The 27,633-nt window shown below is 41.2% G+C and overlaps 1 protein-coding gene across 1 annotated transcript in view; it reads right to left on the bottom strand.

Moving 5' to 3' along the window:
* Positions 1 to 27,633, bottom strand: part of LOC122804124 (ankyrin repeat and fibronectin type-III domain-containing protein 1-like) — an 828,648-nt gene that overhangs the window by 500,886 nt on the left and 300,129 nt on the right. Inside the window, exon 3 of the mRNA XM_044073813.1 lies at positions 17,751 to 17,855. The gene's annotated coding sequence lies outside the window, so the exon portion shown is untranslated. The remainder of the gene's footprint in view (positions 1 to 17,750; positions 17,856 to 27,633) is intronic.

The raw sequence follows: 27,633 nt of genomic DNA, 5'->3' as shown, positions 1-27,633 counted from the left end.
TCAGACCACATGAAAATAAATACTGGTAAGCATAAATAATGCATATAGTTTGATGGGGGGTAAGTTCTTATCGCAAAGCCTTGTGACAGAATGTTACCATTTCAACAGTATGGCAGATAAATGCTTGTTGCAGTCACAAGTAGAAGTAAAATTATCACAGAGAAGTGGAACATGAGGTGTATGAGCCGAGTGGTGGAAAGCAGACCTGGATAGAAAAATGATTCAGTTTGCTAAAAGTGTTAAAAGAGTAACATATTAAAAAACAAACAAACAAACAATCGTGCAACAGTTGTAAGTAAGAACAAGCATACAGAGAAGTATACGTCAGGATAGTATGCAGCATAAATGAACACAACCATAATTAGACATGATGCAAGAATTCACGTCAGTTAAATAAGTTGCAAAATCAGTAAGATGAGTACCTGTACACTGTCATAACAACATATAGTATAATGTTTTTATGAATAAAATAATATACAATATCCAATACGCACGACTGTTGGGCATGGCATGTGAAATGGATCAAATGAGAGGAAGGCAGGAAAGGAGATAGTCAGTAAGGGGACAGTGTGCAGCTATCTCCTAACCAGGTTCAAGAGATACAGGCAGTGCTATGGAGTTTTGGAACATGTTTACTGGTAAGCCAGAGTGCACTCATCGGGTGACACATCACGTAGACAGAGGAACTTGGTGGCCCATCTAACTGGCCCCTTATAATGTGCCTGAGTAAGTTAAGTGAGATTCTGAGAGTGGAGGTGCTGGAGATGTTGGATCAGGGAATAATCCAGGAGACCATTAGTTTACTTCTGTTCTTAACATGCTTATGACAATTTTTTTTTCTAAGAGATAAACATATTGTTTTATTTAATATATAGTAATTGCATACATTCCTGATCAGTAGTATAGCAAGGGTGAGGGGAAAGGGACAGTTGTCCTGGAAGCAAAGTGTGAGAAGGCACAATCGAGAACTGCAGAAGTGTACTTCCTCCATTATTTTTTATTACTGGCATTTTTTTTTTACTTGAAGAGCTGTGGAGGCATTTGTCAGCTGACGGAAAGCTGATAGGTTCCAATTGATTTGTTACAGTGTAAAAGATGAAGTTTTTTGTCTCTTTGTTGAAGAGTGGGGGAGGGGCTTGGATATGCTATAGGAAGTAGGAAGAAGGAAGCTGATTGGTGCAAATTTATCAATGCACTAGCTGGCTTTCTACTGTGTAAACTGAAGTGTTTTTTTTGCTCTTCCTGAACAGCTGAGGAGAGGGTTGTGGATAGGCTTAAGAAGTAGGAAGCTGATTGATTCAAATGTGCCAGTGCACCAATCAGTTTTTTTTTTTCTTTTTTCTTTTTTGCTCTTCACTTATGAGCTCAGGGGGGTGTGCACTACATTGAGAAGGGGCACCGGGTACTAGTTAAGCTGATTATAGCTTGATTCCCGATTCCTAATCTGAAATAGTGTTAAGTTCAAGAAGCCAGCAAATTGAGGGAGAGGTGGGGTGGTAGATGGGGAAGTAGATGAAGGCCCCCATCAATATAGTCCAAATTGGACCCCGCAATTCTTAAGGCTGGCCCTGCATGTATTCACTTCAGTTACCTTTTCAAATAAATTAATGAATTTAAGGAGTCAAGACCTGCCTTTGACAAAGTCATATTGATGTGGGTCCAAGGTTAAGAGATTGCCAATGTTTACATTTATGAAATCAGATGTGATACTTTCTATAGCTTTACATATATGGCTAGTGTCACTTATGGTTCTACAATTTCCAGTGTCTGAGGTTGGACTGCACTTGTGTACGGGCATTAGGACAGCAGTTTTCCAAACCTTGTGAATGTATCTTGTGGACAGGTTTAGGTTAAAGAGGTTAAGTACAGGTTCTTATAGGCCTTATTTAACACTAATAATAAGGCAACCCTGTATATTACTAAGACCCATAGACACTGTGTTGTTAGCTTTTGAGAGGGTTCAGAAGACTTAATAGTAATTTAGGAATCACTGTAGAATTTGGGGAGCTATAACTATAAGTGGAGTAGACTATGTACTGAATTCTTTGATTAATTTGCTTGCTATGCAGTTTGAGTCTGAGTCAATCATAATGCTGTGGAGAAGCTCAGAAAACTGTTGGCTGCTTGTATTTTAACTTCCTGATGTAGTTAAAGAAGGATTTATTGTTACATTTGGTTAGTTGATTGCCAACTATATTAACTATTTAAGTTTATATTCGGCGTTCATCTTCTAATAGCACCACTGAGCTCTTTACCAGCATGCTTAAGTGATCTCTTGAAGTGGACAGAATGTGACTTACTAAGTTTTAAATGTCTTTTCCTTGTTATATAATGTATTTATATGGGAATTCCACCATATTCCACTATATGGGTTTGCTTTTAAATGTCACTGTATATTTTGTGTGGCTAGGTACAGCATTATGAAACATTATTTAAGTCTTGGTAGTAATCAGAAACATAGGAGAAAGAATTAGCAATGGGATCCATCAGATGAGAATTACCTCAGTTCATTGAGTAATAGCATAAAGCTTGCTTTGGAGAAGCCCCTGATCACAGAGGTATTAGCATAGGCAGTTCCACCATTTCTAAAGTAGAAGACCATGGATTTATGATCTGATTTAACAAGGGATGGTGACAGGTGTTACAAATGGACATATCAGTGAGAATGAGATCAAGGACTGGGGCAACTATTGGAAAGACTGACTCTTTATTTGAGGGAGGTTGCATTTATAAAGTCAAAGAAGCACTGGGCATTCTTACTCTTTGTAGTATAGGTCAGACAGTTTATAAACAGATAATTGCAGTTGCGTAGTATATGAGTGTTTAGATTAATAGCTATTTCGTTTAAGCCATTAGTATAGCAATGATGATCAGTAGAGAACATAGAAAGTAATCTATATCTACTTATAAATGGTAATTAACATTGTTTATGGCAGCTTAGACTTCTAAGAGTTCAAATTTGGAGTCACAGGAAATCTGTCAATGAAATTATGTGGTCCCTAACAAATATCAATACTCCCTCACAGTTTCCAGAGGGTCTGAAGACAAACTAGACACTAAACCCAAAAGTGAAGAGGTACTTTTATGTAATTACATCCATTTCTCTGTAACTGTACACCAGGCACAAATATGCAGATATGCACATGGGCACATCTGCACACACACACACACACACACACACACACACACACACACACACACACACACACACACACACACACACACACACACACACACACACTCACTGTCTGTATTTCAATCAAGTACTTGGACTTTAGGCCTACCCCTTAGCTCTCCCTGGCCTCTCATCCTCAGATTCTGAAAAATATGGATGGACATTTTCCTACGTTTTCTCCAGCCAGCCTGCTCAATATGGGCATCCTGAGACAGTGTAGCAAATGCCTCATGTACATGGACAACCATCAACTACTACCACCTAGGAAAACAATTTGTGATAGATGCAATTACATACAGACGTTAGAGTCTATGCTCTCTCCTTCACAAGCCAGTACATCTGGCACTGAGAAGGTTGTCAACACAATCACTACACCTCAAACACCACCCACAACTACACAACACACACCCACATATGCAGAGGTCCTCAACAAAAACAAACCCAAACAAAGGAGACCTCAGAGGCAAAAACACATGAGAACTCCACAACCCTCCACACCACATACCATGCATAGTCCACACACCAGTGTCTCTCAACCACTAATTCCTAACCATAAACCCAACATATTAATCATAGAAGATTCTGTTGTGAGACACACAGGTGCCTCTCACCAAGCTGGATAAGGAGAAAGTCACGGTTAGTTGTTTGTTAGGTGCCAGAATCCTCCATATCACACACACACTCATATCCTTCAACAACAGGTACTGTTATGACTCTGTCATAGTCCATATTGGTGTGAACAACTTGAGGCATACCTCCTTGGACTATATGAAGAGAGACATGATTGAGCTCGCTGAATATGTGTCCCAGGCAGGTATGTTCCTAGCCTTAAGCAGCATTCTACGGTCACCCAGAATGATGCCTCAATACAAATAGAAAATGTTTGACTTTAACAATTGGCTTAGTTTCTGATGTCATTCCAGGGGGATCCAGTACCTGACAGCCTGGGAAGATATGATCGACAGACCATGATGCTTTGCTAGAAATGGTCTGCATCTGTCTCACTTGGGCTTCAGGCTTCTGGCAAAGATCCTTGCCTCTGCCATAGTGCCTTTTTTAGGAAAAGTTATGAGGTCAATGCTAGCAACATAAACATTTCAACAAAACGCAAATTACAGGTCATGCCGCTAAACGCTAGGAGCCTAAACATGAAACTGCACTCATTGCAAGCATTCTTAACCCTGGAAGATGCTGACATTTGTGCAGTCACAGAAACCTCGTTCAAAGCTGTGGAGAGCACCCCAGCCTTACCTGGTTACTCATTCTATTACACATTCAGACCCCCAAACTGTGGGCAGCAAAGCCAAAGGAGGTGGAGTTTCAATATATATTAAGACACACACATCTCCAGGCTGGTTAAACAGTATGATGCACAGGAGACACTCCAGGGGCAGTTAGCCATTGACAAGACCCCTATTCAAATTATAGCTAGCTACAGGCCCCCAAATTTGACTCAAGATGCCCACTCAACCTATCTGGACCTCTCCAAATCTATCAAGATTCAACCCTTTACCCTGATCCTGGGTGACTTTAATTACCCAACCATTGATTGGAAAAACTACTCATGACAGAACACAAATGCCCAGAGATTCCTCGATTTTATCAGTGCAAATGCCTTGGAACAGCTAGTTGATACCTCCACAAAAGGTGATAATATCTTGGATTTGGTATTAACCAACATGGGTAACCACTGCAGCACCCCTACAGTATCATCCTCTCTCGTAAGATCCGACCATAAAGCGGTCACTTTCGAAGTCACCATCTCCTCTCACCCCCCCCCAGCTAGAGTAAAAAAGAAAAACTTCTCCAAAGCTGATTATAACCTCCTGAGGGATGGTATAAACAGCTTCACAGCCCTCCCCCACTGTAGGAACTGGCACCAATGTCCAAATCCATACCAAAGTACCATACAAGCATTTACATAGATGCATTGAATCAGGAATACCCGACAGGACAAAATCATCCTCCACAAGGAAGAGTAAACCTGTCTAGTGGACATCTGCAATAAATAAACTATATAACAAAAGGAAAATATTACTGTCCAGGACCAAGAAGGAGCAGGTACCCAGTTGGAAGTAATCTCTCCTTAGCCTGAACAAGCAAATAAGAGCACTAGTGAAATCCTCTAAAGCCAACTTCGAGTCCAAATTGGCCACATCTACTAGAGACAGTCATAAGGCCTTCTTCACATATGTCTGAAATCTCAAAGGAAGCACCCAGATCTGTTCAGAACTGGTGGTCAAGGACACCACATACACAAATGCTGTAGATATAGCCAATCTACTGGCTGACAGATTCAGTGAAAACTTCTTCCCTCTGTCCCCCCATCAGTAAACCAGGACATCCCCAGTACCTGCCTCCCATCCCTTATCTCTAGGAAACAGGTAATCACTGCCCTCTCAAAGGCAAAGAATACAGCCTCTGTGGGACCTGATAACATCACTGGCTGCATCCTACATGAACTCAGGCATGAATTCGCAGCACCATTAGGCACCCTATTCAACCAAAGCTTGAGTAGCGGCTTTGTCCCAGCCGAGTGGAGGACAGCCACTGTCATCCCTTTACGCAAAGGTGGAGCGTTCACCAATCAAGGAAATTATAGACTCATCAGACTAACTAGCCTGATCTGCAAGGCCATGGAACAGATTATTATGGACCTCATTAACAGGGACATTGGCAACCTCCAAACACTCGACCCCACACCATTTGGCTTTTTCAAGGGGAGGTCATATCTGTTAAATCTGGTCGACTTCTTTTGAGACAGTTACCAAAGCCATGTACACCACCTACCTTGACCTGGTCAAAGCCTTCAACACTATTCCCCACTTGGGCATAATAGATAAACTCTCTCAGCTAGGTATCAATTCATATGTTACCAGATGGGTAGCAAACTGGCTCACTGATAGAACCCACCGAATCAAAATAGGAGAAGCCACCTTAAGCAATCGAATCATAACGAGCGGTGTACCCCAGTGATCGGTCTTGTGGCCTTTGTTATTCAGGATATACTTCTCTGAGGTGCAGGCCAAAACCAGTGGAGTATGGCTGACCAAGTTTGCAGATGACTGCAAGCTGGGCACAGTCATCAATTCCCCAAGTGATGTGGATGTCCTCCAAGAGGGTCTCAGCCAAACAAATGACTGGTGGCAGAAACATGGCCTCAAGCTGAATGCCAAAAATATGCATTATCATCCCCTTTGGCGAGAGTGACATCCCCACATATTATCACATTAATAACAATGTCCTAAGTACACAATCAGTAGTGAGAGATTTGGGCAGCCAGGTTGATAGCTACCTGACATTTGACCACCATGTTGCTTCTGTTATACGGAATGCTTTCTGCATGGCCCACCTAAAAAGTAAGGGTATCTCATCCAGAAACAAAGAGGTTATAACATCCCTGTATTCTTCCCTTATAAGGCCAATTATCGAGTACAATGCCCCCTTCGGCATGTACCGCGCAAAGCACATGCAGCAGCTGGAAAGACCACATAGGTTCCTCACCAGGAGAATCCAGGGCCACAAACATCTATCCTACACAGATAGGGTAAAAGCCCTCGGCCTCTACTCAGTTTCATACAGACTCCTCAGGGGTGACCTCTGTTTGGCATATAAAGCAATCTCAGACCTCACCTTGGATGGGACTGCTGCATATCCACAAGTCAAGCTCCACTCGAGCAACCTGTACGCACGACCTCAACCTGGTCTGTGATATCAAAAGGACTTGTTGGTGGGACAGATTTGTGTCCCAGAGACTCTCCCATTTGTGGAATATATTCCCTCTCCATGTCAAGCAGAGTACCTCATTATCCCTTTTTAAGAGCAACCTGGATAACTGGATGGGAAATAGAAAATACACCCCTGGAATTCCACCTGCATCCCTGCTGGACAGGGGCTTTGGGTGCTGACTTGTCTAAACATGGGCTAAACTCTTGGCTAGGCTTATAAGGGCCTCAGGGCCAATAGTCTAGTAACCTTCTATGATCAACACAAAGTAGTGTTAGTGACTCAGCAGGTAACACTCTCACTTTTACAAACTTTGGGCAGTGGCCAAAAGGATGAGATTGCAGATACAAGCAGCAGAAATGAGATTTATTCATATGGTAGCTGTAGAACAGAGCCTGTGTATGTACCTTTAAGAAACATTTCCAGATGTAAGCATGTGCATATAAATAGTGAGCATGTGCAGGCAGCAGTGCCATTTTGAGATAATAGCCAGAGTGTTAACATGTATGAGTATGGTAGTCAGTCTGTTTATAAGTTTATTTAAGTTTAAGTTACAAAGCCTCATTCCTGATCTGTTTGTGTGTAATAAAGCTGCTTGAACTGAACCCACAACTGCTTGTCTGTTTTATCCTGACCAGCGAGCGACTTGGTGTCAGAATTGAGATTAAGAGAGCAACTTCTTCAAGTCATGAGGTGCAGAGCTGAATGTGAAGGCAGATTAAGCTGGTTGAGTGAAACAGAGTTCAGAGAAACAAAAAAGGGCCAGAAACTAAGGTAAAAACTTGCACAAATTATTTATTTGGCAAAGAAAATGAAAAGGTGCATTTGTAAGTCACAAAATGCATTATTAATCAAACAAGTAGCACAAAACATATTATTAATCAAATGAAAGGCACAAAATGCATTATTAATTAAACAAAATGTTCGAAACCAATGATATTTGATAAAGCTAGCAGAGATATTCCTATGGGGCTCAGAATTAACTTTGGTTTGCATAACGAGCATGTTTAAAGTAAAACGGGCACAAGAAAGGTATAATGAGCATGATAAGAGATTAAAAGGGCATAACGGGTACAATAAAAAGGTAAATTAAGCTTAAAGAGCAATGCAACTGTTGTTTTTTTTTTTAGAAAAGACTGTTTGGGCACAAACTATTACTTTGGATTGACCGAAGGCCATTCAAAGCATGACTAGAGTTGTTCAAAGTATCTCAGAGCATGCAAGGTGTTTGCAGAGTGTGTGCTTTGTTGCGGTGCAATTATTTCAAAAAGTTTGCTGTGTGCAAACTACAGTTATATTGCAAAGTGCAGTTAAAGTACAGCCATTTCAAAAAGTTTCTTGTGCTGTGTACATTTATTTGCAGAGTGCCACCATTTCAAAGTGTTTCTTACACTGTACAGAGTAATTTCCCAAAGTACAGCCATTTTGAAAGGTTCTTGTGCTGTGTACAGTTTATTTGCAAAGTAAATTCATCTTGAAGTGTTTTTTGCTCTGAGCTTCTTCTGGTGTGTACAGTTTATTCACAAAGTACAGTAATTTTGAAGTATTTCTTACACTGATAAGGAGTGGTTTCACAAAGTACAGTGATTTCAAAGTGTTCTTGTGCTATGGAGACTTATTTGGCAAAGTGCAGTTATTTCAAAGAGTTTGTTGTACCATTGGGCATAATTACAAGTACTGGCATAAAGTTCTGGCATACATATTTAGGTGTGCATGTTCATACATAATTTCAAGCACCTTCACTACTGTGTGTTGATATGGCAGAGGCATTTCATAGACCTTTTCCACTTGTGTTTGATCATAATATAGTTGAAAAGTGGGGAGTATTTGAGCAGAAATACGATATTTTCATACAAGCAGCTTTTTCTGACAAAGGATGCACATAAAAGGGCGTTCATTTTGCTTAACTTAGCTGGGTCAGAGGCCATTGAAAGAGAGCATTCATTTGTGTATGCACCAGCAGTATATGCAGGAGAGAGGGGAAAACCACCATATTGTGGTACCGGCTGAATCAAGGGAGGACCTGAGTGCTTAAAATGCAAATTTAGAGAAATGTGCAACCCCCAAACAAGTGTTACATTAGAGAGGCACTTATTTTATACAAGAGACGAAAATCCAGGTGAAACTTTTGCAGCTTATATCACTGACTTGAGAGATAAGGCTAAAACGTACAGATTTGGTGACTCGAAAGATGAGTTAATAAAGCACAGGCTGGTGTGTGGTGCAGTGAGAAAGATTTTGCTTCATGACAGTGATTTAACATTAAGAGAAGCCATAGAGATTTGTCAAATCCATGAGCACACAGAAAGTCACACAATAATGCTTGTAAGTGATAAGAGCATGGTTTCAATAGCCTCTTGATCAAACGTAGACAGCATGCAACACATGGCAAGCAGAAACAGGCCTAAGCACATGGCAGCTGCAACCCCTGTGAATCTACCAGGGAAACCTCATAACCTTCTAGCAAGTTCCAAGATTAGCTCAGTAAAAAGGGCATGTTCAGTGCACTCTAAGGGTGAGTCAGCAAAACCCAAGTCAAGTCTTATTGTTAAGATTCGTAATTATGGTGCCAGTCATGAGTGTAAAAAAGAGACCTGCTTAGCATTTGGTCAGCAATGCCACAAGTGTAAAAAATGGAATAATTTTTATACATTTTGTAGATCAAGCAAGCCTCATTCAAGTTATTAAGAAAGGTCACACAAGAAAGCAAGTTGATCATATAGAGAGCTGCAACCCTACTTTCTATGTAGATGGTGTATCAGTGGTTGCTGAAAAGGTTAAGGCAGTAGATTTGTTGGCAAAGAATAAAGTATTTTGTACTGTCTTGATCAATGGTAAACCCACAGAGCTCAAAGTAGACACTGGTTAAAAGTATAATGTAATGTCGGCAAAAGCATTTGCTAAAGTGAGGGCTGGTGAGCAACTTAATTTGTCCAATTGTGCGAAGCTTGTTGCTTATGGAGGTGAAAAGATTCAAACCAACCAGTAGTGCTTTCATGTTACAAAGCCTCATTCCTGATGTGTTTGTGTGCAATAAAGCTGCTTGAACTGAACCCACAACCGCTTGTCTGTTTTATCCTGACCGGACAAGCGACAGTAGCTGAACTTCTTCTTCAGGGCAGAGTGCGATACCTAACAATCCTGGGAGATTTTGAAGGGTAATCATTTGTCTTTCGGGTTGGAAAGTGCCAGTTGATGTAGTTTGGGCACATAAGGAGAATTTCCCCTACACATCTTTCTTCGGAGGTATACCAGGCAAGACCCATAGTGAAGATACCCCAGGATAGACTCGGTCCCAGCTGGAGGCTTTATGTCTCTTATTATGACATTACTGTGACCCTGGCTAAGACAAGCAATTTAAAAAATAGATGGACAGACCTTACTAAGCTCATCTTTGGAGCAATTTCTGCCTTTGCTGTTAAAGTCGTTATCAATAGTTCCTCTCAGACATTTGCTAATGTACTCACAAAGGTCTAGACACATAGCCTCTAATGGAAGATAAAGACTGCCTGGCCCACTAATCTGCATATTTCTCTACCTGATTACACTACTTAGCCCACAAACTTTTCTCAGTTTTGTAGGTAAATTCTTAAATCTGGCCATTGTTTATGATGCGACTTTGTTGCTCACAATACCTGACGCATTGCTTAGAAATTTTCTGGTCATCAGACAGTAAATTTAATTACAGAAGTTTATGTTTAAACAAATATTGCACACATGGCCTTCTTACTTAACTGAAATCACTGTTTGACACTGAAACATACACAGGATGAAAAATTCCTGATTCTGTTCATTACTAAGAAAAGCTACACTATTGAAGCTCATCATAAGGATCATTGTTGCAATATAAATATTTAATTATGGAAATTAACCACAGATGGTCAGCAGCTTTTCCATTCTGATTTCCAGAGCTCTTAGGCATCCCCAGAGTAGAAAATGAGTCCCCCTCTTTGGCCAGGACATTCCCTTAACACACAACCAAAAGGTTGATCAGCTTTCACCATTTTATTTATTTTTTGGTACAAGATATGGTCATTTATGTGTGTCTGTATGTCCCTTATGACTTTCAAATAACATTAAGTACCAGTTGCAAGACAAATTTTGCATATAATAGGTTCTCTAATTGTGCTTGAATTTCTTGAATTTTTTTAATGGATTGTTATGTGAAATGGAGTTTTCCAAAGTCCATGCCTTTTCTGTCTGGAGGAGAACCAGCAAGTCTTCACCCACAAGCAACATGTTACCTTTAACAAGAAGGTGCATCTTCTCAAGTTTTAAATTGTAAAGGCATTCCTTCAGCTGAAGAAGCTGTACACATTAGAATAAAGGGTGTCCACCCCTCCTCAGGCTAGAGAACCCTTGACTAGTAGCCATAAGAATAAAATATCACCTATAAAATAGCATATGCATATTTATTTATCATTTGTTTACCAGGAAAGTCCGACTTGGAATGAAGCCAATTTTCAGTAGAGGCCTGGGGAGAAACACTCCAGATGCATGTCTTTGTACTGTGGGAAGAAAATGGAGTACCTGGAGGAAACCCATACAAACGCAGGGAGGAAATGCAGACTCCACACAGAAGGCACTCTAGCTGAGAATTGAACTGGAGAACCTCTTGGTGTGAGGCGACAATACAACCTCTGCACCAGTGCGCCATCCTAAAAATATCAAAATGGAAATGTCAAAAATCAGAAAATAAATTAGTGAGAAGACAACAAAATGATATAGTGACCTCATCATTTCTGCCCAAACCCGAGGGTGTCAGAACCAATGAGTCATTACCTAGTCTACCCAGGTCATGTGGTCTGTTTTGACCTCATTTCCTCTTATGCTGTCCCTTCTAAAGACAGACAGTGAGTTTTCATTGAGTGGTCAAATTCTGACTTCTGCTGAAGTGATTTATGCCTCTAAGCCATGTCATTTGTGAATGTGCCATTAGATATTCTGGTTATCCTTACACAAGAGGATCTAGTGGGGCTACTGGTTATACAGGAATCTAAGCAGGGAATATCCTCTGACTTTGACATTACAAAGGATGATGTCTGCAGAGCAGTCAACCTCCCTTACCAATGTCTGTTCCAGCTTCTGACACTTTCAGTCACAGGAAATTTTCCAAAGAATATATGATCATGTGATATAACATCAACCTCCATGCCTAACTGTCATCTTTGGAAGTCACTTTCCAGTGGTATGAAAGATGGAATCTCCTCCCCAGTAGTCCTCAGATTTAGACCTAGATGTGGAACACTTCACATACTTAATATAATGATAGCAAAGCCATAACATTTATCTCCCTTCCAGTCGATGCTTCCTAGGGGGCATCAATGAGGGAACATTCTAAAAAGAGTCTGAAAGACTTTTTCAGGTCACTTAAGATGTAAATAGATCTCCTGTATATAGTACAGCCTAAGTGGAAGGCTGCCTCCTTGCTCCTTGGTTTTGAGAATACATTTGAAGCCACATCTCTAGATGAACTTCAACCTCTAGTCCTCCTCCAGAAGTCACACAGGTTTATAATGTGCAGGAAATCTGTACATGCCCTTATAACAAAATCCAGTAGTTGACCAGCAGTGTTATCCCTGAATAATATATGGTGATTCAGACTGGTTACAGCCCTGTTTAAATTCCATAATGACACAAAACTCTGGGTGCTGAACCAAAGCTCTGACCTTGAAATGTGAGACCCAATATTGAGTCTTGATGCTTTGAAAAACAAAATTGCAATTCCTGAAAAAAATACAGCAAATTCCAAGCATCCCTGTCACATATTTAAGGCATTGTGCAAGGAGCTTTGACCTCTTTTCCTCCCAGTGTCTTATGGCTGTATCCCACATACCTGCACATGCTGCACCTCAGAGGAGGGGGGATATTTCAAGATATTACAGTCTTGGAATTACTATATATCTATCCTATTCTCAGTTAAATTTTTGCTGTTCCTAGATTTGCAATTACAGTCCTCAGACTTCCAATGGGCACCTGTTAGACTGCTTTTAGGGAAAAGGGTGTATACCTTATCCAGTTTAGCATTTAGAGTTACAAATTTCTGAATACACAAAATAAAGTGCCAGGGAGATAGCTGGAAACAAACAGAAGATATTACGGGAGAGATCTCTGATGAGGCCTTAAGAAATAGCCTGCATTATCTGTACCAGACAGCCTTTAAGCTAAGGAAGCATAGCATTAACTGTGGTTATTATACAACAGATATTAACTGTATAAGCATAACAGTAGGGACTGCTATACAAAGACATGCTTTTATGAGAATCCTGGCTCTAAACAATTATGTGAAAGGACAGCTATTAGATGACCCCTGGATAAGAATTTCATGTTTTCCCTCCCCATTAAAGTTTTTAAGACTCCAGAAGTGAAGGGAAAAATCCATGGAGACAGGCAAACTATGATATAATCCTACAATATCAAGTTAAAATCTGAACCATCCTACAAAACAATTGCTCTTTTATGGGAATCAATCTAAGACAGCAGAGAAAGAAAATATTTTCAGAGCTGAAGACTAGAAAAAATGCTGTTTTGCTTTAAAACTATAACAAACTGCTTTCTAGAAATGTAACAAGCAGCTTGCTACCCAATGAGTGCTTTAGCATTTCAGCTGCGACTGCAAATTAAGTGCCAGCATTTATGTACTCATACTAACTGGTACCTGCTGATCTTGTTTCCTAACACATTGCTGTCAGAGCAGCTGCCTCCTTTGCCCTGCCACAGTTACAGCTCTGTAAGGGTGACTTGATTTGGACAAAAGATGGTGGTCAAGAAAATGCAGACCAGAAAAGGTGGTAAAGGTAGGGGAAAAAAGCATGGTAGGGTGAGGGAAGGTAAGTCCCTTCCCTACTAAGGTGGCATTGGACAGTAATGAGTATGCTTTTACCAGCACTTTGCTTTTACTCTTTCCCTGCTGTCCACCACTCTGCTCAATCACATATTCTGGAGCAAACCTCTCAACACCTTAGAGCAATAAAGCTTGACAACGGTTAAGATAATTGTGGGACAATGGCTGGAAAATAGGAACAGATTTTAAATATTACTCTTGCAAACTTGGAAAGTTACCAGAATAACAGGTTTTGTGTTAACATGCATTTCCTAAAGGATATGAAGGCTGAAACTCAAATATGTATCATTATTTACCGACTTGAATCGTCAGTGATTTGCCAAAAAGCATAAAGCCTATGAAGAGCAGACTAAAAATATGAGACAAAATCTGGACAGCTGTGAGATATGTTCTGGAGATAGGCCTTGTATATTCTGGAGGGAGTCATTTCTAATTAATAGCAAATTGTTTCCTTATGAAATGAGCAAGTGGACAAAGGACAGCATTTCTACTGGATAAAAACACCATTCAAAGCCTTGCCTCTTTTCCTAGGAATACTTACCACTCCCTCACATCAAGTGGAAGTGGCACAGCTAATTCTGTGTCAAATTTTGCAGTGTAAATCTATAGAAGGAATCCTTGTGGAGGATCAGGAACTATTATTCCAGACTTTCCTTAGGTCCAACAAAAGATGCGTCTTGATGACCCATACTAGTTCTACATAGGATAAACAAGTTCTTAAGTTAATCAGATTTAGTGTACTAACCTTATAGGCACTTCTCCCACTTCTTTTACCAAAGACACTGTTGTTCACTGTGGGTATGAAGGAGTCTGAAGGAAGCCTATTTGCATGCCCCATCTACAAGGACCAAAGACAGTTCCTGAGATTTGTGGCAGAGTTTGAGCACATTCTGTTCACCTGATTATCTTTCTACTGCATCCAGTGTGCTTTCAAGATATTTGGCGTCCATGATTGCCCACATCAGAACCTAGTGCATTAATACTTATCCATATCTGAATTATATTTTCATCTAATACACCACAAGAAAAGAGATGCAAAAGGTTCTGAGGTACTCCATACACTGACCTAAACAGCCTAGGGTTCTCTCTGAACTTAGCCTACTCAAGCCTAACACCATGGACTTCAGATATTTTCCTGAATGCTCTGCTGGATACAGAAGTGAGCAAACTGTTCCTGTTGAAGAACAAAAACATTCTATTCTGGTCCAAAGGATTGCTGTGTCATCCTCGACATTCCTGAAATCAATGGACTATGTAATTCTTCATTAAGCTGGCCATGCTGCACATGGGGAAGATGCAGTAGTATTACAGAAGTTTGTGGGAATAGCATAGTCAACCCTTGGACTTAGTATTTTTTTTATAATCTCAATAGTTAGAATGGATTTCAACTGGTGGTCACAACAAGTGTTTAGCAACCAGAGGATAGCCCTTGTAAATCTACAGAGTTCACAAACCCTGTTCACAGATGGCCCAAAATCTAGCTTGAGGAGCCCATGTCAGTCATATGAAAGTTCAAGCAGTGTGGAATAACCTCCATGGTGATTAGACATGTCAACAGAAAGGAAATGATGGTCTTGTTTCTAACCTTGAAAGTTTTCAAATGCCAGGAAACCAGGAATGTAGGAAATAAACAAGTGAGGGGGGAGCTCATTCATACCACCTATGCAGACTGGTAATAATAATCAGCAATATAGCCTTCCAGATGGGCCATTATTTCTAGTCCTCCTACATTCTCAAACTCCTAATTTGGTGGTAGGGTAGAGAAACAGGTCAGCATCCATCAATCATTAATGGAGACTGGATCTCATTATCTTCCAAACCTTGAGTCAGAGCTGGGTGTCTCCTGCGATAGACTTGTTCACATGAGAGAAGAATTTGCAGCTGAAGAAATTTCATACCAGTTCCTTATGCCTGGAAGGGGAACTTCTGTATACCTTCCTAACAACTCTTCTCATCTATAAAGCTTTGCAAAAGACAAATGATAAAGCCAAGCTCATTTTAATGACTGTTTTATGGTCAAAGATAGCAGAAGTTCTCCCAACTAGTCTAGCTGAGCAATGAAGGACCACTACAGTTTGAACAAATCTATACCCTCCACATGCAGGAGGAGTTGGTATTGTTGCACTGACATCTGCAAACCCTCAAGCTAGTGGCTTAAGTGCTGTCAGTCTGATACCCTTAATACCTTATTCTCAGAAATATTATGTATCATATATAAAGGTAGTAAGGCTAGCACTAGCAATATTAATTATCCAAATTCTTTTGTCATATAATTTTAGGGGAGTTTTATCCCCCATGGTCTAAAGAACCAGTAATCTTACAGTATGCATTACAGCTCTTCCACACTGGGTTTCCCTATGCCTTTGTCAGGGAACACATTTCTCTCACTGCTGCGTGCCTTCCATTGGACCCCTTTTTGCCCTCCCATTCAATGATGAAGTTTATAATGCGAGTCTTGTATTTCAGTATTCTCACAAAACCTGTACTGCCCTCTTGGAACCTTAATTGTAGTACAGAGATGAATCTTTACACATTTTGAGACAGTACATCTGTGGCACTCATATTCTTTTCTTGGAAGACTGCTTTTGGTGGCTATTTTCTCAGTCAGGAGGATCTCTGAGCTTGCTCCCTCATAAGTAGACAGCCTTACACTTTGTTTAATAGAAATAGGGTGATTTAATTTTACAACTAACCTTTCCTTCACGTCCAAGGTAGCATCAGAGTCAGTACTACATCAAGCCATAAATCTCTCTTCTGTTTCAGCCATGAGAACAGGAGAAATATGATATCACACTTGTTGGATTTGAACAGCCAACTCAGTTGTTACATAGCAAGAGCAATGTATTTCAGGCAGCTGGGCCAGCTGTTTGTATCCTCCATGCCAGTCATACAAGATAGGCCTGTAAAAGCAAATACTGTTGAAGTAGATAGCCAAATGCATAACCTTCTGTTCGGAGAACAATGGAAAAGTCCTTGAAGGCCCCGTGAAAGATCAGTGCACTATGGTAACAGCTATGTAGTGATTTCTTTTAGAAATATTACAGTTCAGAGTATCTGCATGGTAGGCACCTAAACTGCTGTGCATACCTTCTCAAAACCTCACAAGCTGGATAAACAATCCTGGAAAAGGGCAAGTTTTGGCACTGTATTCTTACAGAGCTTGCTGTAACCACTACCAAGTCAATGGAATAGCTAACTACTTTAGTATTCTTTTCGTGGATAAAGAATCATACTGCAGTAGTGCTCCCTGTGATGAACATAGTACAGCTGTGTACCAGAGAAAATGATCAGTAATTGAGAAGAGTGGTCTTGGTACCCCCATGGCTACCCATGTGGTGCCATGGCTTGTGATTTCTAGCACTGGCTGAAATAATTGGGGCAAACCAGAGAGGTCACCCAGGACTTTTCAGAATGAGGAAAGGGAGCACACAAAAGATTAAAATGGTGTGTTTATACTCCCCCACACACACAGTTTTAGCCATGCATTGGGCAGGCATTTTGAGCAAGGGAAGAAATTAAAATGTAGTCTGTGGCTATTTGAAAGTTTATAAATTCAGACCAGATGGAAGAAGTTCATTTGTGGCTAATTTCCCTGAGTAAGGAATAAGAGTTTAGCAGTAGTTCCCCTGGTTGAGCATTTATAGTTATGATGAGTATACTTACACAACTGTATTTCCCTGTCATCAATTCTAAGGCTGCTCACAGAACTCCATCCCTCCAGAAATAACATTGTTGATAGATGTGCAGTGAATGAGGGCCAAGTACATGCAGTTGATGAACTGCCAGCCATTTAGAACTGACACAGATCATACTATTTAGCACGTATCATGTACACTATATAGTCATTTACTAGGACTGCTTACCAAAATCAGCTACTGACTCACACTGCAGAGAGGGGCCAAATGCATGTTTGGTCCATGCGAGTAAGGTAATAAAGGTAAAAGCTACACCTAAACATGATTTTTCACAAATTACATACTTCCTTAAGATGCATACAATTCTTACCTTTCTTGGTGAGAACCGGAGCCTTGATGGATTGATTAAAACCTTTCTTTCCAGGATAATATCAACATAGTTGTGGATTTGGGCTTTCCTTCTTCTTTGTTGTTACTGCAAAAAAAGGGGAAATGTAAGTCTAGTGTTTCGAACAGAAAATTATTGAAAACATGCAATTTCTTGCTTCAGCATCTTTTCCCTCCCAGCACTATCGACTTCATTTTGGCAAGTAAAAATATGCATCACAAATGGTTTTAATACCTATGCTGCCAGATTGAAGAAACTCCAGCTCTATTCAGTTGCATACCGTCTGCTCAGAGGTGACATGTGCCTGACATACAAGGCCATGTCCAACCCCGAATTAATGGACATGCTCCACCTCAAAAAATCCAAATCCACCAAAACCACTAGAGCAAGCGACTTAAACCTTAGCACGGATATAAATAGGACGTGCTGGAGGGATAGATTTATCACTCAGAGACTCCCTATGCTGTGGAATAAAATCCCGGTCCATGTGAGGCAGAGCACCTCACTGGCTCTGTTCAAGAGAAATCTTGACCTGTGGATGGGAGATCGTAGGTTTATCCTGGGAATCATCTCTGTGTCACTGCTGGACAGAGGCACAACAAACTAATGGGCACAGTATTTTTTCATATAAGGAGTGGCGTAAGCCACAAAAATTTGGGCTAGGCTTATAAATGCCTTAGGGCAGATAGCCTAGTATAAACCTATGAACCTATGAACCTATAAAACATGAATAAAGGGACTGATATTTTTGCTAGAAGTGGCTACAACAAAAAGATAGCTCCTTATTTTAACAAAATCATGTAAGCAGTTTTTTTATGAAACAAGCCTCCCAATAATACTTGTTTAATAGAAATAGTGGCCTTGTAGCTCAAGGGGTAGAGCATTGGTCTAGTAAACCAGGGTCAAGAGTTTAAATCTCAGCAAGGCCTCTGCTTATCCTTTAAAGAGGTGAGTTTGGCATAATGGCTAATGTCTTCACCTCGTAGACATAATGTATAGGGCTTGATTCTGATCTTAGGTTACTGGCTTTAAAATGACCCTTCAGATAGCTTATCATTCACCCATGAAAGGATCCTAATCTTGCTAGGAAAACATTACTAGAGAAAGATTCAAAAAGCAAGTACAAATTATAATTATTATTAGACTGACAAAACTTAATTAAATGTATGAAGTAACTTTCATAACTTATTTTAAGAAGGTACAAACACTCCTAAAGCTCTTGGCCAGAATCTTTCTGCCCAATGTGTGCTCTGAAAGATCACAGAATAAAAAGGGATTGTCAAAATATTGTAAATTACCTGCAAATATATACAGTCCCACAGTCATGCACATTTTAATCATCAAAATGACATGAAAATTCTTTATATTTTTTATATTTTCTATGTTTCACATTATGCAGTGACTCATTAGGATTATTTTACTTGCCTTCTCCTGACCATACTAGTAAAATGACAGGGAGCTGGGAACTGATAGTTGAAGAGATGTTACAAAATGGACTTCATATAACTTTTTTCTTCCTGTTGTCATTCTAGCCATGAAGTAGGACACTGCAATGTACAATATTTTGTCTCTATGTGCCTCTCAATTAGCCCTCTGCTCCTTGATACTTACACCCACTGGGGATTTCTTTTGTCTTTGTGGTCAGTCCCTGGTTATCCTGGATGAGTTTCACACTTGGGTTATGGAACTGTTCCCATGGCAACCTGCCATAGAAAGCATTTTAGACATTTTTACATAAATAGAAACCTAATAAACTTCTGCACGTGAAGCAACTGCACGGCCCAAAAAAGAAATGCAAAATCACCAAAATAGAAGAGCCAGCAGACTAAGGCGAACTGTGGAATTATTTATTAAGCAATAAAGCACTTATTCAAACAAACCAGTTTCGGCTTATAAGATCGCAGCCTTCTTCAGTATTGATCTTATAAGCCGACACCGGTTTGTTTGAATAAGTGCTTTATTGCTTAATAAATAATTCCACAGTTCGCCTTAGTCTGCTGGCTCCTCTGTTTTGGTGATTTTGTCATAAATGTCATCTATTCTGCCTTAAGAAACCAAACACATTACAATTTACAACACTGAAAATAACCTTACTATGTAGCAACATTTCCTGCTATTAATTTCTGCAAAATTACTGCGGTGGTGGTGCTGCGGTAGCGTTGTCACCTCACAGTAAGACGCTGTCCTGTTCGATTCTCAGCTAGACCGTCTTCTGTATGGAGACATGCATGAATGGGCGTACCATAGTTGAAGGTTGTGCGTCAGGGCTGGCAACTCGGCACGTAAAAATCTACTACCAATCATTAGCGGACCGGAGTTCCGCTGTGGCGACCTCTAACTGGGAAAAGCCAAAAGACACAACACAACAACAACGTCATTCTGTAAACTGTGTCATTTCCATAGAGAACAATTACATATTATCGTACAGCAATAACAGACTGTCAAGAATCTGTCATCTGGCAGGCCTCAGACTAAACTGTTATTCCAGGTAACAAGACACCACAGAGGATTTCACAAAAACCCAAAGGAAGCCAAGTTCAATAAAGTCATTTACTAACATATATGGTACCTCAAATCCATTATTTGCTTTCTGCAAGGAAAATTAATGTAGTATACAGGGTGGAGGTGGGAGAAGAGGAGGACAGAATGAGAGTTGAGAAAGAGAGAAAGAAAGAGAGAGAGTCAGATATACAGAAATATGGCAAGACAAATGTAAGAAGGAAATGTGTGTCTGTGTAAAAAAAAGAGAGATAGTGAAAGAAAGACAGACTTGTAAAAAGTACAGTATAGAAAGGCAGACAAACCTATGAAGTGGAATATCACTGCCTCTTTAAACTGCATGAGCCTTTTAGGCATTCTAAGGAATACAAAAAATACTTGGATATTTATCACAGCGACTGAAGGAGAAAAACAAACTTACTGTCTGAAATAGCTTTAACTATTTATTGTTATAATATTTTCCTGGTAATAATGCAATCTTTTTTTGTTTCCCAGAAGTGATGAGTATCTCATGGGAGTTTTGTGGCATGAGTTAATCCCTTCCTCAAAGAAGGCAGTGAATATGTTCTGAGAAAGGGAGTGAATATTGAGTCTGTATTAGCTTATGTTCAAGACCTAAGTCATTGAGGTAGATACAGGAGGTTGTGCCCAGAAGGTGTTCATCAATATATCTCATGATGACATCCCTAGCATCTGGGAGGGGGAAACCATTAAGCTGAAGGAGGTGACCTTCCCAGCAATGCTTATGTATGGCTGCAGAGTCAGATGGCAGGCTCTGGCAGACTAAGAAGGCCACAGCTATACTGTAAAAGACTATTAGGCAGCTTCTGAGATTCTCTAGCAAACCATTTAGCATCTGTTGGAGAGAATGTGGCATATCTCAGCCTGTGCAAGCAAAATGTAGTGAAATATGGGTAACCACATAAGTGACTATCAGGAAGTGGAAAGAAAATTCTGAAGGCCTTTGTTACAAAGTGTATATCTCCTTTCCTTAAAGGCAGTGCCTAAATCTATGATAGGTTGGAGTCATCACTGTACAAGAAGACACTGTGGTGGTAAGTGGCCATTGTAATGGTAAGGTTGCTGATGTTGATAAGATCTGGCCCAAAACATTGATGTCATTGCACAGGGGGTACAGTGATAAGGCTAATCTGCCTTTACAATGTTGTATGAAAGGCAGGGAGAATAACTCTGGATTAGAAAACAAGGGTGTGGGTTCTCTCCTTTAAGAAGGTACATGGTACATTCCAACATTAGGGGGATCACATTCTAAACCATCAGTGGAAAAGCCTATGCCAGATTTTTGAGAAGAAAGAGTGCTCTTCAAACTATCTGAAGATATACAGAGCTGAGTATATTTTTCTGGCACTTTAGAGTTGTATACTGGTAATTGTTTGACTAATTTTATGTCATTGCTGGCTGACTTCAGAGTTGTGCACTGTTATTTTTGCTTCACTGTATAGTTTTTCAGATCTCTGCTGAAGGTGTTGGTTTTCCCATACCCACCCTCCCTATTCATGTGTTGTTGTTTGGATTTGGGGGGTTTTGCAGTTGCCCGCCCCCGCTGTGGATTTGGTCTGGGACACTCCCCCCAGTCCCATCTCTTTACCTCATTCTACCTAATAGACTCCTTCTGCATTGTTTTAGTCATTTTTAATTGAATTGCATTTTTTAAACTGTTTGATCTAACATTGCTACATACTCAAGTGTGCTAGCTTGCACTGCATTTGAATTGTTTTGACTGCTGTTTTAGCTACTTTTCTGTATATATTAAAAAATACCTTTCCTGTAACTAGTGTAGTCCAGATTCAGATTTGCTGTATCCAGGACTGTATGTAAGCTTCTGAGCCCCCCCCCCCAAGCTTTCTGTGTTGGAGGGAAGCCTTCTAGCTTATCAGTGGGAGTGGTAAGCACTAGGTAACCTATCTACCACATAAGGAGTGGTTCTGGCCTAGAAATTGTAGTTACTGGTCGTTTGGGCAGTTTTTACATCTATCTCAACTTTCTGATTTAAAAGCCCACATTTGCACTTGTTTCTCCCTTTCCTGTAACTAGTTTAGTCCAGATACAGATTCTTACTTTTAGCACTTGAATTTGTTTATTTGTGATCAGCACTTGTTCAGAACTTGTAAGCACTAAATAACTTGCTAATTACTACAGCACTCAACCTTCCTCATTACCTAGAGGAAAACAGTTTTGGTACTTACTTTCCTCACTTGCTTAGAGAAAAACAGCTCTTGTACTCACTTTCCTCACTTATCTAGAGGAAAATAGTTTTTTATTCAGGCATGTCCAAGGGTCAGCTCCCAGTGTTCTCTCCTGTCTATCTGATGAATCTGGGCATCTTGGGGCAATGTAGAAATTGCCTCATGTACATAGACAACCCTCTCCTCCTACCACCCAACACTACAACCTGTGAGAGATGCACTTATCTAGCCAAACTGGAGGTAAAGCTCTCTCCAATCAAGACTGAATTTGACAGTCAAGAGGAGAAGGTAAACACTTGCACCACACCACAATCATCACATAGTCTCACTAAATCTACACCACCAAAATCCACACATAGAAACACAAGAACATTTAAAGAGGCTCTCAAGAATAATCTGCTCAAGCAACAGAGACCTCCAAAGCAGAAATGCAAGCAACCTCCAGCCCCCCAACACAACCCAAATGACACATAGCCCACAGACTCAATGTGCCACTCAACCACAGCCAATAAGGCAAAACAACATACCCAACACACTAGTCATAGGCGACTCTATAGTCAGGCACACCGTTGTCCCACTCACCAGGCTAAACAAGAAGAAGGTTACTGTCCGCTGCCTGTCGGGTGCCAGGATCCGCCACATAACCCACGCACTCAAGTTACTCCACAACAAGTACAAATATGACTCTGTCATTGTCCATGTTGGTGAGAATGACCTGAGACGTAGCTCCCTGGACTACATGAAAAGAGACATGGAAGAGCTCTCCGATCTTGTAGCCCAGGCAGGTACGACCCTAGCCCTGAGTAGAATTCTGCCATCACCCAGAATGATGCTGCAGTACAAGGACAAAATGATTGACTTCAACCATTGCCTAAGCTTCTGGTGCCATTCTAAAGGGATCCAGTATCTGTCTGCCTGGGATGACATGGTCAACAGACCACGATGCTTTGCCAGAGATGGCCTGCACCTGTCACCACTGGGATTCCGGATACTGGCTAAGGTTCTTGCCGCCCCTATAGTGCCTTTTTTAGGCAAGGTTCAAATGACAAATTCACCACCATAACAGGAACAGGCAAGCAAAAACTGAGGGTGATGCTACTCAATGCTAGAAGTCTAAATCTCAAAATGCACTCACTTGAGGCAATCCTTAAAATGTAAAACATCGATATCTGTGCAGTGACTGAGACCTGGTTCAAGGCTCCAGAGAGCACCCCTGCACTACCAAGCTATAACCCATACCACACTTTTCGGCCATGTAACCTGGACCGGAACACCAAAGGCGGAGGTGTGTCCATATTCATTAAGGATATCCACACCTCCAGGCTAGTTGCTCAGCATAATGCAGCCAAGGTTATCCAAGTGCAGCTAACTCTGGGCAAAACTGCAATCTGCATTGTAGCTTGCTACAGATCACCCACCAAGCCCCAGGATTCCCACTCCTCTTTTCTTGATGTACTGGAAAATTTTAGGGTTCAACCAAACACCCTAATAATGGGTGATTTCAACTACCCCACCATTAACTGGGAAAACTACTCATGTACCAACTCCTTCACTCAACGCTTTCTGGAATTCGTAAACTCCAATGTCTTGGATCAACTTATCCACACCCCCCCCAGGGGCAACAATATCCTAGCTCTAGTCATTACCAATATGAGTGACCAGTGTTCCACACCTGAAGTCAATGCCTCATTGGTCCGATCCGACCATAAGCTAATTACCCTAGATAACCACATCCTGCATCCACCCCCCATTAAGGAAACCATGGTAAAAAATTTCTCCAAAGCCAACTTCATGCTTCTTAAGACAGAAGTGGTGAACTTCATGACACCCATGCAGATGGACAATACAGTTACGACTACTGAATCCTACACAATTGCACTTTATAAGCACTTACATGAGTGCATGGATCATGCTATCCCAAACAGAACCAAGACGCTATCCTCCAAAAAAAGGAAGCCAATCTGGTGGTCCCCTGCCATAAACAAACTGTACAACAGAAGGAAGAAACTCTTGCAAAAGAGAGTAAAATCCCAGGAGTGGAGGAGCTCCCTGGTCAGCCTCAGTAAGAGCTGTGATCCCTGATAAAATCCTCCAAAGCTAGTTACGAAAACAAAATCACTACTGATTCTAAAGACAACCACAAAGCATTCTATAGCTATGTCAAGAATCTCAATGGCAACACTCAAATCTGCTCTGAGTTACAGCACAATGGCACTAAATATACAGACCCAACTGATATTGCTAACATCCTGGCAGATAGGTTCAGTGCTAACTTTACTCCCCTCTCACCCCCTAAAGACCCCATCTCTATACCAGAAGAATGCAAAGTTCCTGTAATCACGGCTGCACAGGTAAAAACCACACTCTCCAAAGCCAAGAACACAGCATCCATGGGACCAGACAACATCCCAGGCTGCGTTCTACATGAAAGTACAGTTTTGTACCTACCATAAATGTAGATGTTCAAGTGTACACCCTGCTGCAGTCATCACACTTGGGTTATCCTGTCGTCAGGTGGTCCCGCAGTCGGCTGGAATTCCAAAGTCTTGGTCTGGCGTCGGTTGCTGTCGCTTCTTTCCTGACGTCAGTGCGCCAGGGGTATATATAATGCAACCAACGCCATTTTCTTCAGTTTTTCTTGCCCCAGATGTCAGGTGCCCCCAAAAAGGTGGTCAGTAATTAGTACCAAATTGAGTAAACTTGCACAAACACAGAATCCCTTCAGCTATAAGCAAATACATCAGGAAGGTATTGAAGAGATTTAGCCAGTAGGTCAGAGGGGATGGAGGGAGGGTAACCTGGACTGCAGCAGGGTGTACACTCGAACATCTACATTTATGGTAGGTACAAAACTGTACTATGTTCATCGTGTTACCCTGCTGCAGTCATCACACTTGGGTTGAATCCCAAAGCTAAGGATGGGTGGAGGTATCATAGAGGGTTAGAGGAGGCTAGAAGGCCCTGCAGAACTGCAGTGGCGAAGCCCGCCCTGGTCTTAGAGTAAAGTGGTAAGTGATAGTGTTTGGTAAAGGTGTGTACTGAACTCCAAGTTGCAGCTTCCAAAATCTCCTTGGTTGGAACCCCCCTGAGAAAGGCTGTAGAAATAGCTGTTGCCCTGGTAGAGTGGGGCCTAATGGTAGCAGGAACTGGTTTTCCATGATGGGTGTAGCAAAAACATATGCAATGACCTATCCATTTGGAAATGGTTTGCTTTGATATAGCCTTCCCTTGAGAAGCTGTAGCATAGGATACAAAGAGCTGGTCAGATTTTCTGAAAGCCTTAGTTTTGTCCAAGTAGTAACAAAGTTGCCTGCGAATGTCCAAGGAATGCAGGAGTCTCTCACCTTTGTTCTGTGGATTTGGGAAGAAGGTGGGTAAGTGGATGGTTTGATTTAAAGCCACACTGGAAACCACCTTAGGCATAAAGGAAGGATTAGTTTGTAGAGAAACCCTGTCTTGATGAAAAATGAGAAAAGGTTCCACTGCCATTAGTGCCTATAGCTCTGAGACTCTTCTAGCTGAAGTTATTGCTAGCAGCAGGGCAGTCTTCCATGATAGGAACTGAAGATCTGCAGAGAAAGCTGGTTCAAAGGGAGGTAGCGTTAGTTTTTCCAGAACAAGATTGAGGTCTCATGTTGGTGTAGGTGCTCTCCTGGGTGGTCTAATGTTTTTTGCCCCTCTGAGGAACTGCCTTAGAAGTGGATGCGAAAATAAGGGTGGATCCGGGTTGTAGTGGGCCGAAATAGCTGAAGCATGGATTTTAATGGAGGAGAAAGAAAGTCCTTTGTGCAACATCTCAGTTAAATACTGTAGAATGAGAGGCATGTGACGCTGAATTGCGTTTTGGCCTTTAGCTTGGTTCCAGGCACAAAACCCTTTCCATTTGTCCGAATAAGCCTTCCTGGTGCTTGGCCTCCTAGCTTCCAGAATAACATCCATAACTGCTTGGGAAAGAGGAGCTGGCTGGATGCTTAGTTGATCTGCCATGCAGCCAGATTTAAGGTTTTGAGTTGGCTGTGAAGAATCTGATTGTTTTGTTGTGTGAGTAAATGGGAAATTTGTGGTAATATCCATGGTGGGCCGTGGGCCATATTCCTCAATAGCGGGTACCAGTTCATAGGTTCATAGGTTGGTACTAGGTCCTAGGGCCTAGCCATATAAGCAGCTAAGCCTTAACCACATTTCTTATTTCATTTTTATTTATTTATTTTCTGACCCCCCTCTCTAGCAGGGGTGAGACGGACCCTGGGATTCCTGAATTTTCTCCCATCCAATCGTCAAGGTTCCTCTTGAAGAGGTCCAAAGAGGCACTCTGCTTGACATGTATGGGCAATCTATTCCAGAGGTGCTGGCGTGGCCAGTCTGGGGCTATGAGAATCAGTCGAGGTCTCTCCTTTTTGACTTTCAGAAGTAACTTTGTGAGGAGAGGCAATGGAGGGAAGGCATATACTATCAGGTTTCTCCAACTGAAAGAGAGTGCGTCCACTTTCCATGCTTGATGGTGAAGTGCCCTTGTACAAAATTTTGTTAGTTGATAGTTTTGAGGGCTGGCAAACAGGTCTATGTCTGGAAGGCCCCATTTCTGAGTTATCATTGTAAATACCTGTGGATCTAGTTTCCACTCGTGGGGATCCATGATGTTTCTGCTGAGTTCGTCTGCCAATGTATTCTTCTGTCCTGGCAGGAATTGAGCTTGTAACTGAACTTGGTAAGCCAGAGCTGAGTTCCATAAGGTCATTGCTTGCCTGCACAGAGGGTAAGAGTGGGTACCCCCTTGTTTGTTTATGTACCACATTACTGTGGTGTTGTCCGTCTTTATTGTCAGTTGTCCTGGATGTAATAGATCCTTGAAGGCTGTCAGAGCTTTCTGTACAGCTAGCATCTCTTTTTGATTGATGTGCAGATTCCTTTGATCTGCAGTCCATATGCCTTGAATGCACTGTCCTGCCATGTGAGCCCCCCAGGCGTAATCTGATGCATCTGTTGTGATAGTTTGCCTGGCTGGGGCAAGGTGAAAGGCTGACCCTTGTTGAGGTGACATGCCTGTGACCACCATAGAAACTCCTGTTGTAGGCAGGGAATGAGAGATATCATTGTGTCCAAGCTGTGGCTGTGTTGAGACCATACGCTTTTTAGGTACCACTGTAATTTCCTCATAT

This window comes from Protopterus annectens, chromosome 1.part0 (assembly GCF_019279795.1).
Source record: "Protopterus annectens isolate FY-2018-M chromosome 1.part0, PAN1.0, whole genome shotgun sequence".
Lineage (NCBI taxonomy): Eukaryota > Metazoa > Chordata > Ceratodontiformes > Protopteridae > Protopterus > Protopterus annectens.
This window is presented reverse-complemented; position numbering and strand designations above follow the sequence as displayed.